This window comes from Cavia porcellus, unplaced genomic scaffold, assembly GCF_034190915.1.
Source record: "Cavia porcellus strain 051 isolate PalLab524CR breed Dunkin Hartley unplaced genomic scaffold, mCavPor4.1 scaffold_21, whole genome shotgun sequence".
Taxonomy (NCBI): domain Eukaryota; kingdom Metazoa; phylum Chordata; class Mammalia; order Rodentia; family Caviidae; genus Cavia; species Cavia porcellus.
In genome coordinates this window covers 9,919,225-9,944,085 of record NW_026947504.1, presented here as the reverse complement: position 1 = coordinate 9,944,085, position 24,861 = coordinate 9,919,225, and the positions used below count along the sequence as shown (strand labels likewise).

Genomic DNA, 24,861 nt, shown 5'->3' with positions numbered 1-24,861 from the left:
AGCCAAAACAAGACCATGAGAGCAATACAGGGCTTCAAATCAAGTTAATAGGAAATCAAAAATGCTTACCATAGTGTATCCTGCTATCTTTCGAATAGCTGTCCACGCCATCACATCTAGTACAAGTAGACAAACTGGAACAGAATAAAACCAAACTAAACAGAAAGATGAAAACAATACGGGTTTCAAATCATGATAAAAGATTAACAATGGCCACTGCTTTTCCTTTTTAGACAATTCCTCCCCTTTCACTTTCACAGGGTGCATTATACATTTTGGATTCCACTAACTCCTTAGGTTTTTAATTTAGGGAGGCAACCTGCTATTTACCTAAGTGATTCTGAAACTTTTTACCCCTGCACATGATCTCAAGTTGTATCCTCAAGGTTTTCCTTCTTTATAGCTGAGTAGTTTTACATTGTATAACTGTGTCGAGGCTTTCTAACCAATCTGCAGCTGATGGGCAAGCTACCCCCACTTTTTTCTGGTTCCCTGTCACATAGAGCATCATTTTCTCATCTTGGCTTTCAGTTTATAAACCCTCTTTCAGGTTAATTATACTTCTTATATAGAGCATATTGATGGACCCTTTTTCCTGATTTGCTCTGCCTGTGTTTCTTTTTATTAGTGTATCGAAGCTATCCATCTTAGTGATTATGGCCAACCTTCGCCTCATCTCTGCCATGCTACTTTTCTGTTGTTCGTTGTCTACTTTTCCTTTTCATTCCACTGTCTGCCCCATTCACTGAGCCCCCTCTGTCACTGTTCTTGAAACCATGGTCTCTTTTTCTCCCTCTCTAGAATGTCCAGTATTTTTTGTACGTTGGATTGGTTACAAACTCCCTGAGTTTGTCTTTGTCTTGTAAACATCTTGCTTCCTCATTAATTTTTTTTTCTTTTTTTTTTTTTTTCATTTTTATCGGTACCAGGGATTGAACTCGTGACCGCCTGCTTGCAAGGCAGGTGCTTATGCCGCTGAGCTAAACCCCAGCCCCTCCTCATTAATTTTGAGAGATAGTTTTGCAGGGTACATCAATCTGCGTTGGAGGTTATTTTCTTTCAGGACTTGGAATACTTCACTCCCAGATCTTTTTGATTTGATGATTTGTGTCACAAAGTCTGTCATGATTCTGATGAGTTTTTCTTTATAGGTGATCTGTTTCTTTTCTCTACAGCTTTTAATATTCTGGTCTTGTATTGAATTTCTGGGATCTTGATTATTATATGTCTGGGTGTAGATCTGTTTTGGTTCTAGCTGGCTGGAGTTCCGTGTGCCTCATGTATCTGAATATCATTTCCTTTTCCTACGTTTGGGAAGTTTTCTTTTATTATTTCTGTGAATAGCCTTTGTAGTTCCTTTGTGTTTACTCCTGTTTCTTCACTCACATTTTTTATTCTTAAGTTATAGATCCTCTTGTCGTCTTCTAGCCTTTATATTGTTACTTCCTGGTTCCTTGTTATTTTTAAGAGATCTTTCCTTTCACAAGATCGCAAGCTGTAAACCTGTCTTCAAGGTTTGATAGTCTATCTTTAGTTTCTTTCAAACAGTTTTGCCACCTTTCAATGGAGTTTTTAATTTCCTGGTAATCTCTGAATCTGTTTCATGTATTCGAATTTTTTAAATATTCTTCATCGAAGGTTTCCTTCCTTTTTCTATGCTCCTCTTCCATCTGTGTGTTCTTTAAAGGTGCTTAGCAATTCTTTTATTATGTTTCTTATGTCTTCTTTTATCTGTAATATTTCTGTTGTAAGTTCTTTTACAGCCTCATTAAGTTTTTTTTTTTTTTTCAGTTGCTGTTGCTTCAAAAACTGCAGGTGTGCAGCTCCCAATCCCTTCTGTGTTTATCTCTCCTGGACCAGTACTGCTTGGTTTGGAGGCCAGAGACTGCCTTTTGCTTCTTCCTCTTGTCATGTTCCTGGTTTCTTCCAGACAAGTGGGTAATGGAGTCCCCGGCAATTTCTATATTGGTTATAATTACTCTGAAGAGTGTTGGCTAGGAATTTTTTGCTGTTTGATGCTTTTGGGCTGGGGATTTAGCTCAGCAGCGTAAGTGCTTGCCTGGCAAGCGTAAGGTCATGAGTTCCATCTCCAGTACCCCCCCTCCAAATTGTGTTGTTTGCTGCTTTTCCCAGTCTGCTGGTGACTACTGGCATGTAAGCAGGGATGGGGCAGGCTGGCCTCCCCCTTCTGAGCTGGTTAACCACAGGGAGTTTTCGCCATGGGTGAGTGGGGTTGGTTAGGGATAGCGTTAGGGCAACCTAGGGGTGGCTCCTGGACTATGCACAGGGGTGGGACTCAGTCCAAGCAATTTCCACCAGTCTGCTTTAAGCGAGGAGTGGCTGAACAAAGCCGGCTGCAGTTCTGGTTCCAGGTTTATTCTGCCCAGCACCAAAATGGTACCTGACCAACTGCCCACTCACACAGGAGGACTCAGTTCCCCACACTCACCGCCAGCCAGTGCAGTCCTCTGGTCCACCGCTCCCCTCTGCCACCGCATCTCCCCACCAAGGCCTTCAGGCTTGCCAGCCACCAGCTGCACTGTGACTGTGCACAGCGCTTACTGCACAGTGGGACTGGCTCTGGTGAAGGCGCTGCTGGCTACTGCCTTCCTTTTAAGTTTTTTTTTTCTTTTTTTATTATTTCTGTGAGCTTCAATTCTCACTTTAGTTTCTTTCTCGGTCAAGGGGACCCACTTCTTTCCTTTTTGTCTTCTCCAGAAAGCTATATTCCAGAATCTGGGCTGTTTCACGCAGAGAGGTTGTTTACTCTGCTGCTTATTGTTCGCCATCTTCCCAGACTCCTAAAACTAGTTTTTTTTTTTTTTTTTTTTTTTACCGGTACCAGGGATGGAACTCATGACCACACACTTGCAAGGCAGGCACTTACACCACTGAGCTAAATCCCCAGCCCCTAAGCTAAATCCCCAGCCCCCTAAAACTAGTTTTAAAAGCAATCTAAAACTATCTGGTCTAATGGGGGATTTAATCTTAAAAGGCTTTAATGTTTAGTAGTATTTGCAGTTTTCCCAAAGAGCTCTGATCCTCCAGATGAAAACACTTCTAGAGCGGGCAGAGTAGCTCAACGTGAGACCACGTGAATGGCATGTGCAAGATCCTGGGTTCAATCACTAGTACTATAACAAAACAAAACAAAACTTCACACCAAAGATTCTCATTGGGAACAGCATAATATAATTGAGCCAAACCAGAAGAACCCTCTAATAACTAACCAGAAAAACACATTTCATAAAAAATCCATGAATGTAACCAGGGGGTGGCTGCAGATGCTTGAGTTACAGCTAATCAGGAGACCGAGGCAGGAGGATCACAAGTTTGAAGCCAGCCTGGGCAATTTACCCAGACACTGTACTAAAAACAAACAAACAAAAAACTCAGAAGTGTGGTATCCCTTGATGGTCCCTGAGATCAGGACTCCACACTTACAAGTGTTAGGTCCCCTCTTTCAAATTCTGACAGACTTTTTCCCTTGGCAGGACTTTCTCCTGAGAAGCTTCTAAGAACAATCTCAGCTTGCAGATAACAACCAGCAAGAAAATGGGGACCTCAGTTCTGCAACCACAAGAAACTCGATTCTGCCAATAACCCAACTAAGCTTGGAAGTAGATTCCTCCCTAAGCCTCCAGAAAGGAGCTCAGCCTGCCAGCAGCCCCTGGTAGTGGGTCAATAAGAAGCAGAACAGAGGAGACAACTGCATGCCAGTATCCTATCTCTACCAAGAGAACTCAAAATTTTCTGAAGTGGGGGGAAAAACTGTGATATTGGTCATTTGACAATATTGGAGTCTTCTTCCTTTTCAAACTCACTTGATACAGACTTCTCACTGGAGGCAACACAAGCACATTTATATGAGGTTGGCTCAATAGATTATATTTTAAAATAATATGACTTTGCTCTTGTAATTGCATTCACTGTTTGGATTTGCAAGTCTGTAGCTCCAAAGAGTTAATGCATCTCTTTAAACATTTAACTTCTTCCCAGACATTGCCGGAGGCACTGAGAAGAGAGGAGTATAAAGTACTGTAAAAACTGAGCTGTGAATTATTATTGCATGAAAACATTTCTAGGCCTCTCTGGGTAAATTTGTTCTAATACACTACAACCTGAGAGGAGACAGACCAGGCACCATGATGTTTTAAAAAGATTGCCCATCAAAACAGTACAAAGTAGACAAGTTTTCATTTATTTTCTTTGGAACATTCCAACTGGCAGCCGTACTTGTTTGGTTAATGGAATATTCTTGACTCATTAAATAGGCTCATTTAGGGGAAGGAGCCACTGTGCGTGGGATAGAATGTGGAGCCAGCCTTGCTCTCCATTGGCATGGTCTCCGAAAGTGGTGCCTTTCCAACCGTCCTCACAGACACTGTGTGGACGCCGTAAGTGGAGAATCATGATGAAAGACAGCAGCGAAAGCAGCATGAAAGAAAGATTGTCAGTCGCAAAGAGAAGGAAGTTAAAAGCTAGGACCTCTTTTAGGTACCCTCTTGGCACCTTGGGGTAGGGGTGGGGTCCCCCTAGACATCAACATCAGGCCTCCCTCCAAGCTGACCACACTTGCACTGGGACCTGCCATTACCTCTGCATATTCATCTGCCCTGAGCTGCTTATTCCAAAAGCAGTCACAGCTCACGTCCAGGACCCCTGGCTGAATGACTTCATGAGAAGACGATTAATCTGTTCCAACCCTCTGAAATGTGAACTACACAGTTCTCTATATTGTTTTCAAGAATAAGTGTGAATTCTAAATTTTGAGAGATGTATGGACTTTAATAAAGCTGTAGGAACTTTTAGTTCTAGAAAAATCAAATTCCATTACAGCAAATATAATAGTGACCCAAAAAATAATCCCAGAGTCCTAGCAGAGCCCACTTATTTCTAGCAGTATTTAATATGATGTAACTCAGGGCCCAGGATTTAGCTCAGCAGTGCAAGTGCCTGCGTGGTGGGAGTGAGATGGTGACTTCAATTCTTGGTACCAAAAACAAGAGGTAACTTTAATATGATGTCACTCTCAGAAGCCAAATATTGAAGTTGGTCTGTTAACACATTGAGAAGAAAAATCTTAAGTATTGGCTTTTTTTGGACTAAGTATTCCCATCAATGATTGATAAATGTACAGCACTTTAACAGGTTTTCTATCAAGACCTACTTCTCTCTTAAATACTGTAGCCATAATTTGTTACCGATAGGTCACTTCCATCCTCCTCTGGCTTTATCTTTCCATCCTATCCTGGCTATGTCCTCTGTCTTGATGCCTATTCCATCAAAGTGGCAAAGTGGCAGAGCACTTGAGACCAACTCAAACTTTCAGGCTGCGACAAAAGCAAAGAGAAGTCAATTTGGGAACAACAGCCCTCTCCCTCCACACACATGCGTGCATGCCACACACGCATGTGCACAAGGCACAGTTCTGGGTTCTTCAGGTCCATCAAGTCCAGGGTTCTTCCCAAGACTTTAAACACATGGCCAACAAAATTCATTTCCCAACTTGAAGCAGAAAGAATAAAGTTAACTGAGAAATGATAAAGCAGGACTTTAACTATTCAGCTTCCAAAAATACAAATACAAGCAACTCTGTTCAAGAGAAAACCATGCAAGCTTTGCTTTGTTCCTATGTGTGAGTCTCACCCTACAATATTATAAGCAAAAATTAGGCATCTAAGAAAAGGCAGGAAAACCCCTACAAGATTTGCCCTTTCCCTATTTTGTTTATTCTGCCCAGAAAGAAGGGCATGAAGTCACAAAATTATACTCTAAGGGTCAAAACTTTTAAAATTGCACTCTGTGTTAAATAAACAGTCTGAAATACTGCCATTTGTTAGAGAAGAAGGTAAATCCAGAATTAGTGAGCCTCAAATGTCCTTTGTGGCTATCTGTGACTGTGAATGGCAAAGTTCCAGCCCTAGAAGGTATTAGCATGTGTAGGTGTGGATCTGCTTAACTAGACACCTCATTTAGGGGTGACTTCTTTCCCCAGCACCTGGAATTTGAAGGGGTTTGCCAATAAGGACCAAAGGGAAGTATTCGGGAAGAAGGCTGATGGGAAGAACCCTGAAGTCCTCCAGTATCAATGCAAATACAAAGAACCCAGAGTCCCAAGTCCCCAGGATTACCCTAAAGAGAACCATGCTCTCCCAGAGCGCTCCTTTCTGTCCTCACATCCCCATTCTATCTCCAAACAACAGGCTCCTTTTGTAAATAGAATTATCTAAAAGGCTCTCCTCTGGAGGTGAATGAACCCTTTAGAAGGGTGGGGATCTGACCTTGGACCCATCCAAGCTCTCATGAAAGACTTGTGCATGCAACTGGCATCTGTGCCGCTGAGCTGCAGAGGGGTTTAATGTTTAGAGATGCCGTTCACCTCCTTCAATCCTGCTCTATCTTCTGTGGGTTCAGAAGTCTCTGGAACAGAAAAGGTATGGATCATGGGAAGTGGCTAATAGATTGCTCGCTGGAGAGTCCAGGATTCATTCTTTAAGACTATTCAGACTGTGAAAAACAAGAAAAGATTGAGTAGCCATCAGACCAAAGAAACTGGGGAGCCCTGACAGATAAATGCAAAGTGATTCCTGACTGGATTCTATAGGTTGCTTAATCATGATACACCACGGTCTCTTAGATCCGATGAAAGTACCATGGTAATTAAAATAAGGTGTTAACAATGGGAAAGCTGGGTAAGATGTACATACAACATACTCTGTACCATCTTTGCAACTTTCCTTTAAGCCTAAAATTATATCAAAGCAAACAACGAAAAAATCGTAAAAAAAAAAGTTTATGAAAAACCAACAAAGTCTATGATAATGGCACAGCAGAATAAAAACAGCAACAAGACGTACTTAGTATTTATATAGGCTATGAGCCTATATATACTAGGCTATTAGCCAAGTACTGGATCACATGAAATTCTAACAGTCCCCTCAGCAAGTCTATGAGATGGACACTAATTCTACCCTCGCTCTACGGTGAGGGAAATGAAGTTTAGAGAACTTAGTTAGGCAGCTGGTGTGAGTCATGGAGCTGGGAGGGGGCAGAGGAAGGATTCAGACCTGGACAAAGTAACTGCAGAGCAGTGCTTGTGTGCGCTGTGCCACTGCACAGCCCTTCTGCCATTTCTGGTCTCTATAAGCTGGAGAGCGCTCCCTTGAGAAGCAATTCAAAAGGCAAAATAGTATCTGACAAAGAAGCAGAAGTTGTTGGCAGTCTCTTAGAAGGCTGAGACATAGGTTGCATTCTGCAACGTCCTCCTGGTTATCACAACTTTGTGCACATTTTAAATGAGAGAAGTGATCATAGAATATGGTAAAACTACAGAGAAGGCTTCCAAATGAAAATCAAACCCCATCTGATGTATTCAACCTCTAGTTCTAATGTATAGAGTAAAGAGAGACCTATGACAGGTCCACATGAATGACACAGTTCATGGGAGTACACTTGTCTGGCTTGTGTGAGGCCTGCGTTCAATGCCCAGCACCACAGAGGAACAGAGTGTGCATCAATTCATGCACTGCTTTGTTCATCATGTCCTTGAACCTGAGAACCCTGATTGCCCTTAGAACTTTATAGAAATAATTATAGAAAGAAACAAAAGCCAGACTACTCATAGCATTGTCCTACAATTTAGTTCCTGCAGCCAGCAACCTACGAGATAGAATAAAGTGCAAAAGGTCAGAGAGCTCAGGAAGGTGTTATCTGAGTTCTAGGCTGATGACCCCTGGGGCAGGCTGCGGAGGCCAGAGCGGTTTCAGCAGCAGCCCAGTGCCTTTAGCCTCATTTGAGCCACATCAGTGGTCCATTATCCTGGGAGTCAGCATATAGTTCAGTGAAGAAATAATTAAATTCCATATTAGTTAAAAATGTTTTCAGCTGCAAGTAACAGAAAAGTTAACAAACAATGGCAGGTTGACTATAAAGACCTAATTTCTTTTTGTGCATGTAAGACTATGGATCAAACCCCTAGGCCTTGCACATGCCAGAAAGCACTCTACCACTGAGTGCCTGCCCAAGCCCAGGACATTTATTCTTTTTATAAGATGTATTTTTAATAGTACCTATTACTTTTATAAAATGTTGTATTTTAATATGACATCTTCCCACAAGTACATGCATATAACATAATTTGATCACATCCATTCCCTCTGTTACCCTTCCTTTCTTCCCTTCCTCATGTCTAATAATAGCCAGGACATTTTATTCTTAATGAGAAGTCGGGAAATGGAGCATCTCAGGACTCATTCAGCAACTCAACAATGCTGTGAGGGTTGCAGGTCTTAGCCATACTGTAACAGAGAGGCTTTTGCCTGCTAATACTTTTCACTTGTTGACAGATAGCTGCATAGCTCCAGGCATCAGCATCCTTGAATATTGAAAAGACAGAGAAGGAGATAGAGCTTTCTCTTCACAAGGGCCTATTGATCTGACAAGAAAATTTAGCCCCTTATCATCCTGTAGATTTCTCCTTTGGTATCAGTGGTCAAACTCAGTTTAGTTTCTGTTGTGGGCTAGATGGTGTCACCTACAGATCTGTACAGTGAGGCTTTAGTCTCCAGCTCCTCATCACATGACTTTGGAGAGAGTGCCTTTATAGAGATTAAAGTGAAGGTATCCAGTAGACTCTAACTCAATATGACTGCCACTCTTTTAGGAAGAGGTAATTTGGTCACACCGAAAGAAAGCAGGGATACACCTGGATGAAGAAGAGATCCCTTGAATGCAGATCAAGCCAAGCAGAGAGGCCTCCTGAGAAACCAGCCTCACCAACCCCTTGATCTTGGACTTCCATCTTCCAGAAACAGGAGCAAACACGCTTCTGTTGCTGAAGGCACAGGTCTGGTATCATGTCGTGGGAGCCCCTGCCAATGAATATAGTTCAACAGAGCTGCCACAGCACCTATGGAGAGGGCATTCGGGCAAAGCAAATGATGTGGCCTGATTGTCCCAGCCTGGACATTCTAACTCATACAACCAAATGGTGAGTAGCTCAGACAGGTGACTAACAAGGTTCATCCTAATTCTTGAGTAGAAAGCTTACACCATCTTTCCCCCGCTACTTAGCTGAGATAGAGGTGAAAGCTGTCACTCCAGTTTAGTGAAATGGATATGATAACTAGCAGTTATTCATTTTCTTTCCTGTCAGCTCTGAAACTCTACATCTAAATGACTCTCTGCAGAAAGGACATATATTTCTAAACTGCAAGGCCTTTATAATATTCTCGATGTTTCATTCCAACTTCCAAGTATCAAATAGTTTATTTCCTGAAATAATCAATAAATTTGAATCACCTTTCAAACATTTCCAGAGCCCTAGGAGCCACGACATTAATGAGCTATAAACACACACACCCCTCGCCAAAAACTGAAAGATCTGACATTTCCCTATTCAAGTATATAATTCCAAAGGGCAAAAATGAAATATAACCATTTCAGTGATTCCATAGGCCACTGTATGTACTAGCAGTGAGTGCTTGTTGTGAATGAATGGAAATCAGAACCTTTAGGGGTCATTTTAAGATCCCTTCATTTCACAAAGACTAGTCAAATACTAGCAATTAACTTGTTCTTTCTGGAAGATGGGTTTCAGCATCTTTAAAGTCAGTGAAGAGGCCAATTTGCCCTCCCTGTGAGCCAGCAGTAGTCATGCAGGGCCAGGAGAAAGAACAAGAAGCCAATTCACCCTTCTGGGAGACAAGAAGACACACTCCCCCACCCCATCCCATAAGCTGATTTGGAGGAACGCAGGCTGAGCTCATAGCAACTGAAGTACAAAAACAACTTAATGCTTGTGTTGTTTGATTGACTTTGCAGGCCTAAAGCCAGTAGTCTAAGCATCTATTTAGAGGATAATAATATGCCATGCAGCAACTATGGGAGATTTCCTTCTGTGTCGTTTATGAAAACCGATCTTGTTCTCACTGTTTCATTTTGGTCTGTTTTCTTTAGTGTTCTGTTTTGTCTGGTTTTATTCTATTTTGTTTGATTTTATTATGTCTGATGGTATGCGGGGGAATTTTGAAGATAACAAGGAGCATTATGGTAACCATTAAGATTTTCTATTAACCTGTTTTGAAATCCTGTATCACTTTTACTGTTTGTTTGGATTGGCTTTATTCAGTTTTATTTTGTTTGATTTCATTCTCTTTAAAATAAAAATAAAAAATAAATTCAGTGAAGAATCAAATTCTTTTCTTTCCTGAAAATCATCACATATAAAGAAAGCTAACTTATGAAACATTTTCCTTATGTTAAAACATTTTACTTTCAAAAGTACCTAGAAGAGATGTATTAGTCAGTGAATACTGTGAGAACCGATTAGGCACACAGGAAACAAAGTTTGACCTCCTCTTATATGATTTATTTTTCCCCTCAAAATTTTAGTTGGATTCAATGTAAAAAATATAAAAGATTAAAAATGTGGAAATCAGAAAAAGAAACAATTTGTAGAAGGATTTCAAGCATGTTTAAAAGAAAAATCCAGCTGAGGACATAACTCAGTGGTAGAATGCTTGCCAGGACTAAACAAGGCCCTAGTACTACACAAACACATGTGTGCATGTGCGCACATATGCACAAACACACAGCTTCAGTTTGCTATTAAAATTACTTATCAAAAAAATTGTTCTTCGTGGGCATCATTCATGGGCTGTGGAGAGAACAAGAAGCCAGCCACTTCCTGTGAGCTGGTGCCACGCGTGGACCATGGGGAGGATAACCAGATGCCAGACCCTTCCACACACAGGCTGGGAGACAAGACAGGCCAAGTTCTCCCCACTATTCCACTCAGTGACCTGTTGATAAGAGAAACACAGGCTGGGATGATAGCTACTGAAGTAAAACACAACTTAATGCTTGTAGTGTTTAGTGTTTCATCGACTTTGCAGGCTGAAAGCCGGTAATCTGATAATCTATTTATAGGATGGCAGTATGCAGTGTGGCATCTATGGGGGGGGGTCTTATTCTGAAGGTGGCAGCCATTGCTGATTCCCTATCATCTTGTTTTGAAGTCCTGTATTGTTTTCATTGTTTTGTTTGGTTTGGTTTATTCTGCTTTGCCTTGTTTGATTTTGTTATATTTGACGGCATGAGCAGCTCTTTCAAAAATAACAAGACATTATGGTAGCTATTTTGGATTTACTATTATCTTGTTTTAAAGTCCTACATTGCCTTCATTGTTTTGTTTTTATTGATTCTATTCTGCTGTTTTGTTTGATTTTCCTATGTCTGATGGTACAGGCAGCTATTTTGAAGACAATAAGAGGCACTCTGGTGGCTACTGTTGATTTCCTATTATCTTGCTTTGAAACCATGTATCACTTATATTGTTTTGTTTTGATTGGCTTTATTCTGTTTTAAGTCTTTAAAATAAAAAAAAAATCTTAAATTGTTTTCATTGCTGGGCATTGAACTCAGAGGCTCCTGCATTAGAAAGCAAATATTCTACCACTGAGTTACATCCCCAGTCCCAATTTTTAAAATGTTACCTGGAGAAAAATTCATACACAAGACCAAAGGACTTTCAATAAAGTTGTGAATTAATAATAATACCTGTGATACAAAAGGTTATTTTCCTTTTTTATATAAAGGTATCTTCAAATCAGTGGCCAAAATAATACAAAAGTATCATGGTGATTTGAGTAGGAAATTCCCAGGAAAAAAAGTTATTATCTGGAGAAAACATTAATTTCTCAAGGAAATATTAGTTTAAATAATAAAATTTAAGATTTGCACTTTTAAATATCTGTGTATATATTTGTGATGACATATGCACAACCAGTTATTCCTACACACTGTTAAACTGGTACAACCTTTCTGAAAGACAATTTGACATCCCTCAAAATTTTAATCTCCCAGACACTTTAAATAACACACACACACACACACACACACACACACACACACACTAAGTTTAAAATACTTATTAAATAGAGTAAAATTAAAATATTCATTAGTAGGAATTGGTTAAACACATTAGTGTATTCATAGAATACCATCTACCACGTTTTTAAAATTAGTAAATCTAGGTTTACTGAAAAGGCAAACATCCAAAATGTGCTAAATGAAGACCAGGCAGCTGTACAGAAAGATGCCCAATATGCTCTCATTTGTATAAAACAAATAAAAGACACACTTTGCACGCCTCTGTGCGCACAGAACATTTCCGGAAGGATACCCAGAATTTTGCTAAGTGTAGTTCCATCTGAAAGCAATTAGGTTTGAAATTTTTACTGTGACTGTATATTTCTCTAGTAATAAAAAATACCTATATATAGTTAAAATGTAAAAAGCTCCACGCTGCTTCCTCAGAAATTCCTCAAATGGGGAAATTAAGCTTAAAAAAGTCAGAACTTCCTGGGAGGGAGGATTGTCTTGGATGATAGCGAACCAAGAACTGGGCGGAACCGGGCCTGGGCCGGTTCGGAGGTGGAGGTGCTGCAGGGCTGGGGTGAGCAGGGGGACCCCCACCACCCAAGCCTGCAACCCGAGCAGCCGGACTCGGTGTCCTCAGGCTGCCCTGACCTTAGGCGCATCCTGGGCTCGGAGGGCCTGGTGGGGGCGCGCAGGGAGCCCCGGAGACATCAAAGCGCCCCGAGGCTGCGGGCTCCGCTGACCCCGGGTCACCGCCCGCGCTGCGCCCCCAGCCCACCCGGGGCGCGTGCGGGAAGCCAATTCCCAGTGATTTAGGAAATCGCCGTGCCGGGCCGGACGGGCAGGAAAGGAGCGATTAAGGGCGAGGAGGAGACGCGAGGCTTCCCCGGGAATGAGCACATTTGGAAGCCAGGCAGGAAGGGGGCAGGAAGCAGCTCCCATAAAACAATCTGACAATTACGTGTCAGTGGAGGAGAAGGGCTCTGGAAATTACGGGGCTGCCGCGCACCTGGGCCCTCCCCCCGGCGCTGTCCCCCGGGCTGCAATGAGCTAGGAGAGGAAATTATATTTGGGGCCAGGTGTTTGTTCCTCCACATTTGGGTTCAACTTGGGACTGCAGATTTTACACTCGCATGCTGAAGGAAACGACCGGGCCAGTGGGTGGTGTTATTATCAGAGAGGCTGCTACTCGCCCTAGCCAGGTGCTTCACCCTGTGACCCAGCCACCCTGCTGGGTTCCCTCAAGGGTTCCCAGGCCCAGAGAGGGTCGCTAGCTTGTCCCAGATGGGAACGTGGCTAGGGCTGACAGAGCAACAATTTGAGAGGAGGCGTTCTGTCTCCAAAGCTTTGCCCTCCAAATCCAATTAAAAGCCTAAAAATGGAGATTTTTCACAAGAGCAACCAGAACCATTATTTTATATGAGGATCTGGAGGAAAGGGTACTTAAGTCGACTGCTACCCAAAACTGTGGTTGCCTTTTCCTTATCTATCTAAATTACTAGAAGAGGGGCTGGGGATTTAGCTCAGCGGCATAAGCGCCTGCCTTGCAAGCAGGCAGTCGTGAGTTTGATCCCTGGTACCGATAAAAATGAAAAAGACCAAAAAAAAAAAAAAATTACTAGAAGAACTCTTGCTCCTAAAGATAACTAGGAGCCTTGTTACAGGCTTAGATGCAGACATACAGTATTTGCAATCTTTCCGTCTAGGGTTTGCTGGGGGCAGGTGCACTCCCTCAAACCCTCGGGTCCAGGAGCGCTTCCCAGCACACATATCTGACCAACTTCTGCCCTCTTCTTGCTCCCAGCCCTACTGGATGGGATCCTCTGCAAGATAGACGGATGGCTATTCCAGGGTTTTTAAGACAATCTGAGTACCCCACGGTCATTGAAAGGAAGCAAAGGAAGCTGTCCCATGTCCTGACTCCACCAGTCACTAGCTGTGTAACCTCAAGCATGTGGCTTCACCTTTCCGAACATCCTCTGTAAGGTGGGTTTGTTGTAAGGAATGAACCAACCTGGAATCCTTGAGCATGACGCCTGGAACAGAGTAAGCACGGGGTAAGTCTTGACCCTGATCCTCAAGCAAAGGGCTGGGTGACAAGTCAGCATAAACTAGTCCTGCTCTCACGTCTTCCATTAACAAGGCAGCCTCGAGACACTGAGAATGCTCCATTTCCCTCCTCACTCAAGTCTGTAATGCCCCACATCACATTAATTTTCACACAGTGAACTGTACTTGCTAACAAAATAATCTTGCTCACTGAGTTACTGTACACTCATTGTGAACACTAAGAGGGGCAATATACACAATAGACAAGAACAAGATCTCTGGAGTGGACTTTCAAGCTTAAAGCCCTCACTGTAATCTGGGCAAGTTATCCAATGCCTCTGAACCTTAGTACCTTCACCGGTCAAAACTGGGATAATAGAGCTAGCTCTTATCCCATTGGATAATTGTGACTATCAGATACAACAATGTAAAATTATTATGTGCCTGCCTTCAGGTAAGAACTCACTAAGGTGACAGCTGTTAGCATTTTCCTTTTACTGTTGCATTGTATTGTTGAAATGAAACAAAATGGATTCAGTCCTTGACTTGTGCTATAAAATGAACCAATACTCATGGTCAGTAGTACACAGATGGAATTAAATAAAGCAGTACTTATATGTCTATTAGAGTAAATGTTTTGATGAAATGGAAAAATGGAGTGCTGATTATAAGTGAGAAGATACCATTAAGATACCTTTGTGTCCTGCCAATGTCATTGTAACACAAATGATGACAAAAAGTGAAGACTGTAAAAGCTGAAGAAAGGAGAAGCCCAAAGGCTTACGTTGCATAGTTCTATGTTAATCTGTTCCATAAAAGAAGCTTCGGGTACATCTCCTTTTAGGAACTTCTCAAAGGTGAAGATATATCCTTATCTTTTCCAATATTTGCTGTTTCATGAAGAAATTGCCTGGCAACAAATATCTACAGGGGGAGTCCCTTTGGCACCTGTGTTGCTTGTTTAAAACTGTCTTTCAGGGGCTGGGAATTTAGCTCGGCAGCATAAGCACCTGTCTGGCAAGTGCAAGGTTGTGAGTTCAATCCCCAGTATCAAAAAAAAAAAAGGTCTTTCATATAACTTTAGTTATTCATTCTTCATATTCCCTACCTGTACTGACTATAAGGCTTTTATTTATTTTTTTTATAACCAAAACCTTGTCCTTGTGTCCTGCATGTAGTTAAGAACTCAGATAAGTTCTTGCTCCCTAACAAATCTTTCTTGGAATCTCCCTCATTATTACTCTGAATTTGCAAACAGTTCAGTGTGTCATGTTTAAATAAGATGTAGAAGGGGCCAGGAGAGGGCAGTGATGGGGCAGCGCTTGCCTGGGAAAGGGAAATGCTAGTGGGTATTATCCCAGATGACTTTAGGACACGGAAAACATCTGGATTCAGCCCAGAAGAGGGTGCTACCCACTTCTAAGACAGCTGCTCCAGGAAAGCCCAGCAAGGCGGGACACCTGACTGAGACTAGCACAGCTCTGTGTAGCCCTTTTGCCAGCATAGAAGAAACACTCCAACCAGTCTGGCAATCCTTTGACACAAAGAACTCTCCTACTTCAGATGAACAACAGGCAGAAGTCTAAAGAGCCTGAAATATCAGCAGAGCAGAGCAAAGAGGGTGAAAGGATGTACAGATTCCAGGCAAAGATTCCATTCTGTTCTGAGCAGTTATCCAGCAGTTTGGCAGGCACTAGAGATACAGTACCAGGCCCTCCGATGCCACCTCTACGCTTGCTGTCTGCCCCCAGGCTGCTTTTCAAAGATTCTGAGACAGGAGGGTTACTAAGTGTGAGGCTGGGTGCGTAAGATCACAGGGATTGAATGAACCCTAAATCTGGAATTCACCTCAGGGCTGACATACACGGTATCTTTCTATTTCTACCAGTATTCAAAATCCCTTTTGTCTTTGCAGTGGAGTGGCCTCTCTAGAGCCTGGGGTCTAGAAGACTGGGCTTTCATGGTATCCCTGATCCTTCCTGCTGGAGGACCTCCAGCTGCTCCCTCTTTTTTAGAGCCTATTATATCCATAACTTAAATGGAAATAATCGCTAGCATCTTTTCAATAATAAGATGGAACTTTTGTCCAAGATGTACTTTTCTCAATATAAAGTATGAGTTGAAGCACATCACTCACCTGTTTCTCATCTGTATTTCAAAAAATCAGGTGCTATGCTGTTTGTGAACAGAAACTCTTTAACAACAGCAAAAAGCCCTACATAAACGGAAGAAAGCCAATGCCCAGCTGTGGCTCCAGGTGGGAACTGAGTATAATAAGCAGCCTTGCCAGACCTGGTGGTCTACACCTGTAATCTTAGCTATTTAGGATCACAAATTTAAGACTATGTTGAAAAATTTATTGGGATTCTGTCTCAAAATAAAATACTGTTTAAAAAGAGCTGGGATGTAGCTCAGTGGTAGAGCACTTCTGGGTTTGATCTCCAGTACTGCAAAGAAAAAAAAAAAAAAAAGGCAGCTTTGATCCTGTTGCTAAGAATGTAAATGCAGAGAGTACTGCTTATATACTTACGTACAGTTTCGGCTAGCAACTCTGATTCCATGAATTTCCTCCTACAAATGTACGCAGATGTATGTGCTAGACAATCTGTCTCAGCAATCTCAATAGCCACAATCTGCAAAGAGATATTCACTCACAGGAATCTCATTGAATAAATTATGACACATCTACTGTACAATTGGATAGTATGTAGTCAGAAGCTAGAGTATATATATATATATATATATATATATACACACATTGGAAAGATGCTTAGAATTATGGTTAAATTTAAAACTTTATGGTATACTATATTTAAATTAAACATATAAATTATATTTTTTTCTTGGTGATTTTACATACACAGAAATTTCTAGAGGATACCCTGAAAGCTTCTAACATACGGACTTTTAGGTAGTGGGACTAGGGATATGGAGCACTTTTCATTGTTAAAAGTCTTTTGTACTGGTTCAATTCTTACATGTGTTATTTCTATAATAATAAAAACCAGTCTCAGGAGTGACAGGCATATCTCTCAGCTGTCTTCAGAAACTGTTGGCTATATTCATGTCTATCTAGAGTGTATAGGACAGAAACACTAGAGAAGACGATGGTATACAGAGGGACAAGTCTCTGTGGCTGAGGAAACAGATGAACTGAAAGCACGTTAGCTGGAAACCATTGGCAGGAAGGGCCAACTTAGAGTGACACCTGTAGCACACTGCGCATTCTACAGAGGAAGTGAGCAAACTGTGTTAGTTGGGATTAGGGTCAGTTATGAGATCTAGACACCCATTAGGAAATATAAGTTTCTGTCTTGTGCAGGAAGCCTTGAAGACAAGGAAGGGTATGGTAGTTGTTCCATCCTCCAAGATGGCAGTATCTGCATTTCAGACTGCAAAACAGAAGAAGGCATGAGGAAGAGGATCAAGGCTTATACATTAAATGCCTCTTACATGGGGTTCTGAGTGGCAGTAGGAGCTGCCTCTAGGCAAATTCGCCTACTTGTGTTGACCTGGACTCAGGTTTTTGACCTACCCAGGGGAAGGAGGGGAAGCTGGGAAATGTAGTCTCAAGGCTCAGTGGCTACATGTCTAGCTTAAATTGGGAGCTCTGTGTTTTACCACAGAAGAAAGGAAAGACAGATACTGGGAAATGTCTAATGGTTTCCTGTAACACTGATCTAATAGACTCCTATCCCCCCAAGCAACTTTCCAAAGACAAGAGTTTTACTGCTAGATAAGGAGAAATATCCTGCTTTGCTGTGTATTCACATCTAGAGCTTGGGGCAGCATTTAGAGAAATGTTTTGGCAAAACACTCATATGGAAGAGACGGTGAGATTATCCTGGCATTGCATTCATGTGTCTCCGCCACCCGCTCTAGCATTTTGAACATAATGGATAGGATATAGTAGCTATCAGGAACAGGAACCATGTCATTCCCACAATGGGTCCATCAAAAAAAAGTCAATAGACTACAGTAGAACTGATCCGTGATGTAATTCAGACGCTATTTCCTGTGAATGAGACAATACGTACAGGAATAGAATACTATATTTATGCTATGGGAAAGGCCCATGGGGCTTCAGATTTAGGTTTAAGGGAAAAGGAATTTGCTGGCTGATTATCCTGGGTCCCAGGGGAACTAAGGATAGTACAGTTGACAGTCAAAGGAATGAGGGTTGAGAAATTCCCAAGGTTAGCAAGGACAAAATCCTGTTCTGACCAGCATTCCAGCCTGCCACCGATCTTCCGAGCCACCAGCGTGGGCCCCCATGCCTCCTTCCTCCATCTGTACCCATCACTTCCTGCCAGGTCTGCCCAGACGCACTGGCAAACCCAGTGAGGGTTCTTGTATGTTTCCTTGCCTGCAGGCTTCCCAGTTAGCAGTAAAAAGCCAAATGTTTAAACTCTGAAGTTAAACTTCCATGTTGTGGTCTTCCGTCTTGTTAAAAACAAGCAACTCTATGGTTCTTCAGTCAATAAACGGCTTAGAGTATAGCAATAAAGGAAACGAACATTAGCAGGAAGGCAACAGACTAAACAAGGCCCTGAAGATGACTCAGAGGTGGACGCTCAGAGCTCACTGGCAGACTTCCCACATAACCGTGCCGGAGAACTGCTTTAGATGTAAAGCCCTGTGATCGCTTAAGTTCCCTGTGTGTGTAGCTTGGCACTGACCCCACGTGACCCTTTCCTCCTGGGCCTTGGTCAGTCAGGGAGCAGCAGTCATGCTGCCCTTGAGGACTCAGGCTAGCCCTTCATTCTCACCTCTGCAACTGCCTACATGGCCTCTGCCCTATAGGTTCACTAGCGAGATCTCCTCAAGTACAGCCCGTCTTCCATTCCCGCCCTCTCCCCTGTCCGCTGAGGAACAGGAGAGGTCTCTAAGGGAGACCTCAGTCTCCTCCACGTCACTAAAAGGCCAGGGTATAGCTGCAAAGCGCTTGAGGTTCTCCAGCCAAGCCATCAGGGCATCCTATCAGCCTTGCCTTCCCACGCGCTCAGATCTGACCATTTCTGACTCCTCACTGGGCCACCTTATCCCTCACCCCGGTCCTGGCTTATGCAAACTTCTCACCTGCTCTCACTGGTCCCTCAACCTACGTTTCCCATTCCTTTGTCACACAGCAGCTGGAAAAAGCCTTTTTAAACCGGAGTCACAGCCTCCTGGCTCTGGGTCCTGCAGAGGCCTCCGTTTCTTGAGGAGCGAAAGCCAGGTCAGCCCAGGTCTCCAAGGCCTCCTACCCCATCTGCCCACCTCCTGGGCTAAGCCTCCCAAGACCCTTCTCTTGCTGGCTGGGCTCTGCCTCCAGCTCTTTGCAAGGGCAGCTCCTCAACTTGCTTCAAATTGCTCCCCAATATCCCCTTATCAGATCCTTTCCTAGACAACCCTGTCTCCTACTTTACCTATCTTTATAATGTTTATGCCCACTTGCCAAATATGCACTGATTTTTTTCTGTCTGTCTCTCCCCACTGGAATGTAGATTCTATGGATACAGCATTTTTCCTCCTGAAAACAGTGGTTAGTACAGAGCAGGCAAATATTTTAAAAATGAATATTATTCTACATTGTCCAGTTAATGTGCAGCATAAAGCAAAACAAACAGCAACAACTACAATGAAAAATGAGTGTGTACAATGCCTTTTTCATTACTAACCTTACTAACCAGAAGGGACGTAGAGGCAGAAGCTAGGAAAAATATCATAAATAAGCAAATAAGGAAATGAACAAGATAATTTTCAAGTTATCGTTAACAACTATTTTCAAGGAAGCTTACTGCAAATTATCAACAAAAATGTGCTTATTTTGTGCATGGAATTTATGAGTCTCTTTGTCTACTCCATCTCCAAAATCTGTACTTTATAAAAAATATCTATATATTTAAAACATATTAAATGAATACAAGCTATATGTCTCTGAACAGCTACTTTATAACTTGTTTTAAATGAGTTACGCCTTGTCAAAGACAGTATCTGTTGTACATGGATTTAGCAATTTATATTGTCTTTGCCATATGTCCACAAGGTATCCATTAGAAAGAGTCAATGACTTCTCACAGGTCTTCAAAAGTAAGTGTCTGCGATTCCTTCTGACCTGCTCTTGAATCTTGACAGATATTTTACCATACTACTGAGAAGCTGCTTGCTTTTATTTTAGTAGACTTGGTGAATATTCCATATGGATTCTTCTGTTCACAAAACTGAATGAAAACACAGAACCTCTTAAAATAAAAATAGATGAGTTTGGGAATCGCAAGGGAAATGTTACTCTCTGAGCATTCAGCTTCTGCTACCCCTCGTGGTGGGAACCCACAGTGTCATTCCAATTTCCTATAAACTTGGCAGGACTCTGTGTCCATTTGGAATTGTAATAGCCTGGATTTCAGTTTGGGGAGGAAGGAAGAAGTCATTGCATTCCACTGAGGAGTCCTCCAGCACAGTCCCAAGAAGCCAAAGCTTAAATGTCAATATTCTCCCAAAGGAAGAGATGGCTCCGCCTAATGAATTTACCTGGTTAACACTTCATAACTAGGTCTGGCAGGCTTTCTCTCCTGGCCTTTCTTTGGTAAAGTGGCTTATTGCAAAAAATTCTGGTTCCTGCTTTAGGTTTGGGGATTTTTTCTTTAATTATACATAGTTTTTTTGGAGTAAATACCCCAGGCATTTTAGACTACAAGTTCCAGGCTGTGTGTATTTTTGCTGTGCACCCTCCACTCCTGCAAGCTTCCTGATTTGCAAGGTGAGAACTGCAAGGAAGCCACCAGCTCATAAACTGGCCAGCTCTAATCTTTTGCTGTCACAGTCAAACAAAAGAGCAAATCCTACAATAGTGGGGACAACAGGGTAGGAGGCAGGCTACCTCTCACTTGGGCTTTGAAGTGGCCTAGGGAGGGGACATGTCATGGGACATGGAAAATCCCAAGGTTTGCTGAAGGCTGATCTAACCCTGAGTCTGTGGCTCTTATTTCCCTCTCCCCCATTTTTGGTTCCAAACAAGTCACTTGCGTGCAAACAGTTACATTCCACAAGCAAGTCATTTCCTCTTCCTTGTGGGAAGGCAACTGGGAGGAGAGGGAGGAGGAAGCCCCAGCTCTTCAGAAAACCAGAACTGGGCTAAGGTCTTCTTTGGCCCTCAGCCCCTTCCTCTTGTTCAAGGGGGTCTGCTCTCTTCCCCACCTGAAGGAAACACATTTCAAAGCACTCACATCCCATGTTAAACATATACAATTCTTTCCCAGCAAGATTATGGAAGGACTTTTAGCTGTAATATTATGGCGCTGGAGATGCAACCCAGGGTCTTGCACATGCTAGGAAATGCTCTACCAGGGAGCTATATAGCCAGTCTAGAAGGATTTTTAAATTTTCCTTTTAAATTTATTTGGCTCTAAAGAACCAATGTTTAAATAATTCTTGGGAAATGAGAAAATCTAACCTATGGATTGTTTTCAAATGTAGCAAAGCCTTTAATGAACACTAAATTTTTTTTTTTTTTTTATGAACACTAAATTTAAGAACTGATTGAGTTGACATGTAATCTACTGTGGAGATTTAATTAGACATTAATTTAAATTGTGTTTATTTTCCTGTGTCAGTAAATGTACTTACGTTTTGCTGTACATTAAGATATCATCCCATATGTGACTATAAAAATATATTACATACGTAATAGTGTTCCAGGTTAAATATCACCATAAGCCCTTAAAACCAATTAGCTGAGGGGCTGGGGATTTAGCTCAGCGGCATAAGCGCCTGCCTTGCAAGCAGGCAGTCGTGAGTTCGATCCCTGGTACCGATAAAAACGAAAAAGACAAAAAAAAAAAAAAAAAAAAAACCAATTAGCTGGGCACTGTGTCTTCCCAACCTTACAGACAGGAGACTGAGAGGTAAATGGTCCTCTCTAAATAAAAACATTCCTGGGCATAATGACACATCCCTGCCATCCCAGAACTTCAGAAGGCTAAAGCAGGAGGATTCCAAGTTTGAGCCTAGCGTCAGGAACTAAGCAATTTAACGACATCTTGTTTCAAAATAAAATATTCCAAAGGGGCTGGGGAAGCAGGTCAGTGCAAAGGCCCTGGGCTCAATCCCCAGTACTGCAAAAGAAAAGCTCTCAGAGTTCTTTTGGACACAGGTTAGCCAGTGGATGAACATAACCACAGGCCAGTCCTACAGAGGCATCCCTGCCAATCGGCAGGCTCTTACAGAAGCAACGGATTGTCAACGCCCTGGCCCCCAAGCCTTGCCATAGGTGCAATAATCCCACCACCCGGTTTGTTTCAGGCCCACTCCAAGCCCCTGCAGACTCCCCTCCAGGCTGTCCTTCCTAAACCCCTTGAATCTCATTTTTCTTGCAGCTGATTTTTTTTTTTCAAGATGTTAACGATTTCTGTGGAACCATCTGGATGTTATTAAGAAAGTGTCCCGGGTCCTCTGAGGCAGCTGGCTGTGGCCTCTTGCCTTGTTTCCTGTGTCCTGGATGTCGAAGTTGACTTTCATAAGAAATTTGGAATATTAGCTTAAAAAAAGAAACAGTCAATATTTTTCAGGCGCTGAATGCTCACAGCTTAATTTCCCTGGTTGGGACTTTGCATTTTGAATCCCATCTTTGGCCCCCGCTCTGGGAAAGGATGAAGCACGTCTGTTTTAAAAACAGAAGGCACCAGTGGTCAGGGGTGAAGCAGAAATCCAATCTGCCCCACCCTCTTCAGCCAGCCTCACAAAACCTTCCTTATGCCATTCCTGCCCTGCCTGGCTGTCTCCACGCCCACAACCCCTGCTCCAAACTGAGACCCCAAATCTCTGTCCCAAAATAAACACCAGCTAGTTCAGCCCTATATGACTTCCTCCTAGCATCTTTGGGGTAAAACCATGAAACAGAAACCAAAAAAAAAAAAAAAAAAGGCACAACTACACAGTGACAAGTACATATCAAGAGAAGCAACGTGAGAACAGGAGCAGCTGGGACCCAAACGCAGGAGTTCCCAATATCTCCTTCATTATTCACTGCCCGCAAGGGGTTGGCTCACCCACCGCCTGTGCACCACCCAGACTCATGCACTACGCTCTGAGTGTTAAGCCGCGGCCGCTTGACCTCCCCACTAAAAGCATAATCATCCCATGTCTTCCTCGGCCTTCAGCCCCAACCAACTGCCCCATCATTACCTTTTGATTTCACTAATAGTACAAGCGCTCAGGAAAATTTTATTCATTCATTCATGTATTTTTGCATTGCTGGAGATGGAAGCCAGGGACTCCCCGCGCTAGGCAAGCACTCTACCGTGGAGCTACACCCAAACCGCCCGCTCCGAGGAAATTTTATGACTCTCAGTCAGTGATATGAAGTGACACAATCTGTTCAGGGCACCACTGTACAAGCACAGGACGACTTTCCCAAAACACACAGCTGCTGGTGGTGCCAACTGAGGGATTGAAGGGAAGAGTACAACTTGATCTCCTTTTAGGATTCACTGAGGAAAGAGGCAGGGCGTTCCTAATTTCCTTGTCACAATTCACAAGAATCTGTCATCTTTTTCTTTTCTTTCTTTTTTTTTTTTTTTTTGCAGGACTAGGGGGATTGAACCCCAGTTCTTCACATTGAGCTGTATCCCCAACACTTCTTATCATGTGTATTTTGAGCTAGGGTCTTGAGAAGTCACTAAATTACTTAGGCTGAGTGTGAAGGTTTGGTCCTCCTACCTCAGTCTCCCAGAATGCTGGGACTACAGGCATGCAGAAGCATGCTCAGTCCCTCTCCAGTATTTTTATTTTGAAGTAATTCAAACTACAAAAGGAATTTAAAGGAATAAAGGCAGGTGTGGTGGCACACACCTATAATCCCAGCTTGGGAAGCTGAGGCAGGAGGACTGCAGCAAGTTTGAGGCCAGCCTGGAGTACATAGTGAGTTCAAGGCTAGCCTGAACTACATAGCAAGACCCTGACTCAAAAAAAAGAATAAAATGAATCCTGTATATGTCTTACCTGCAAGTTAACCAGTAACTGTTGCTGCATTTGCTTGCTATACTTTTTATCTATTTGAAAATAAAGTGTTAAATATCATGACATTTCATCCTTAAGTATTTATTCCTTGAATAATTTCTAAATATACACACAATGCAGTATCATATCCAAGCCATGTAACACTGAAAAGATGTTACCTAACGATGGTTGCTTCAAATTTCCCCAGCAGTCCCAATCATTGACTTTTATTTTCCTACATATAATTCACATATCATAAAATTTGCCCCACTTAAGTGTGAAGTTCAGGTTTCCAGTATATTCACAAAGTGTACAACCATCGTTACTAATTCTAAAACATCTTCATGAGTCCAGGAAGCAGATACCTGGACGTAGAAGGAATCACTTCCCATTCTGTACCCCACCACCTGCAGCGACAGGTAATCCGCCTCTGCCTCTACAGACTGTCCTCGTCTGAGCATTTCATGGAGGTGAAATCATGTAAGAGGTGATTTCTGTCTGCCTTCTTTTCCTTAAAATAATGTTTTCAGGCTTCATTCATTATTTGGAAGGCGTCTATATTTCATCCTTTTTGTCACCTGGGGGGAGCTTCCTGGGGATCGGATCCAGGCTCTTTGTCGTAAGCTACATCCCAGAAATTTTGTTTGTTTTGTTTTCATTTTGAGCAGGGATTTGCTAAATTGCCCAGGCTGGGCTCAAACATGTAATCTTTCTGCCTCGGTCTCCCAGAGTGCTGACATTAAGGGCAATGTGCTGCCACTCCCAGCAATTAATTCCTACTTCTGAATCTTATAGTTCACATTTTATTTATCCACACATCAGCTGATGAATATTTGAGGTGTTCTATAGCTTTTGCTTAAAGTCAGGATCCAAGCAAGGACTACACAGTACATTTAATTGTCATGTTTCTCATTTCTTCTGATCTACAACTCTAATTCTAGAATGTGAATC

General features: G+C 42.4%; 1 long non-coding RNA gene across 15 annotated transcripts in view; it reads right to left on the bottom strand.

Moving 5' to 3' along the window:
• LOC101787993 (uncharacterized) overlaps positions 1–24,861 on the bottom strand; it is a 260,957-nt gene that overhangs the window by 32,928 nt on the left and 203,168 nt on the right. For 8 of the 15 annotated variants that reach the window (XR_010041634.1, XR_010041632.1, XR_010041638.1 and 5 more), the window contains one exon: positions 70–6,423. The exons of 1 other annotated variant lie outside the window; for it this stretch is intronic. This is a non-coding gene — a long non-coding RNA (uncharacterized LOC101787993). Of the gene's footprint in view, positions 1–69; positions 6,424–16,462; positions 16,566–24,861 lie in introns of all 15 variants that reach the window. 6 more of the 15 variants (XR_010041637.1, XR_010041643.1, XR_010041635.1 and 3 more) reach the window with 5 other exon arrangements.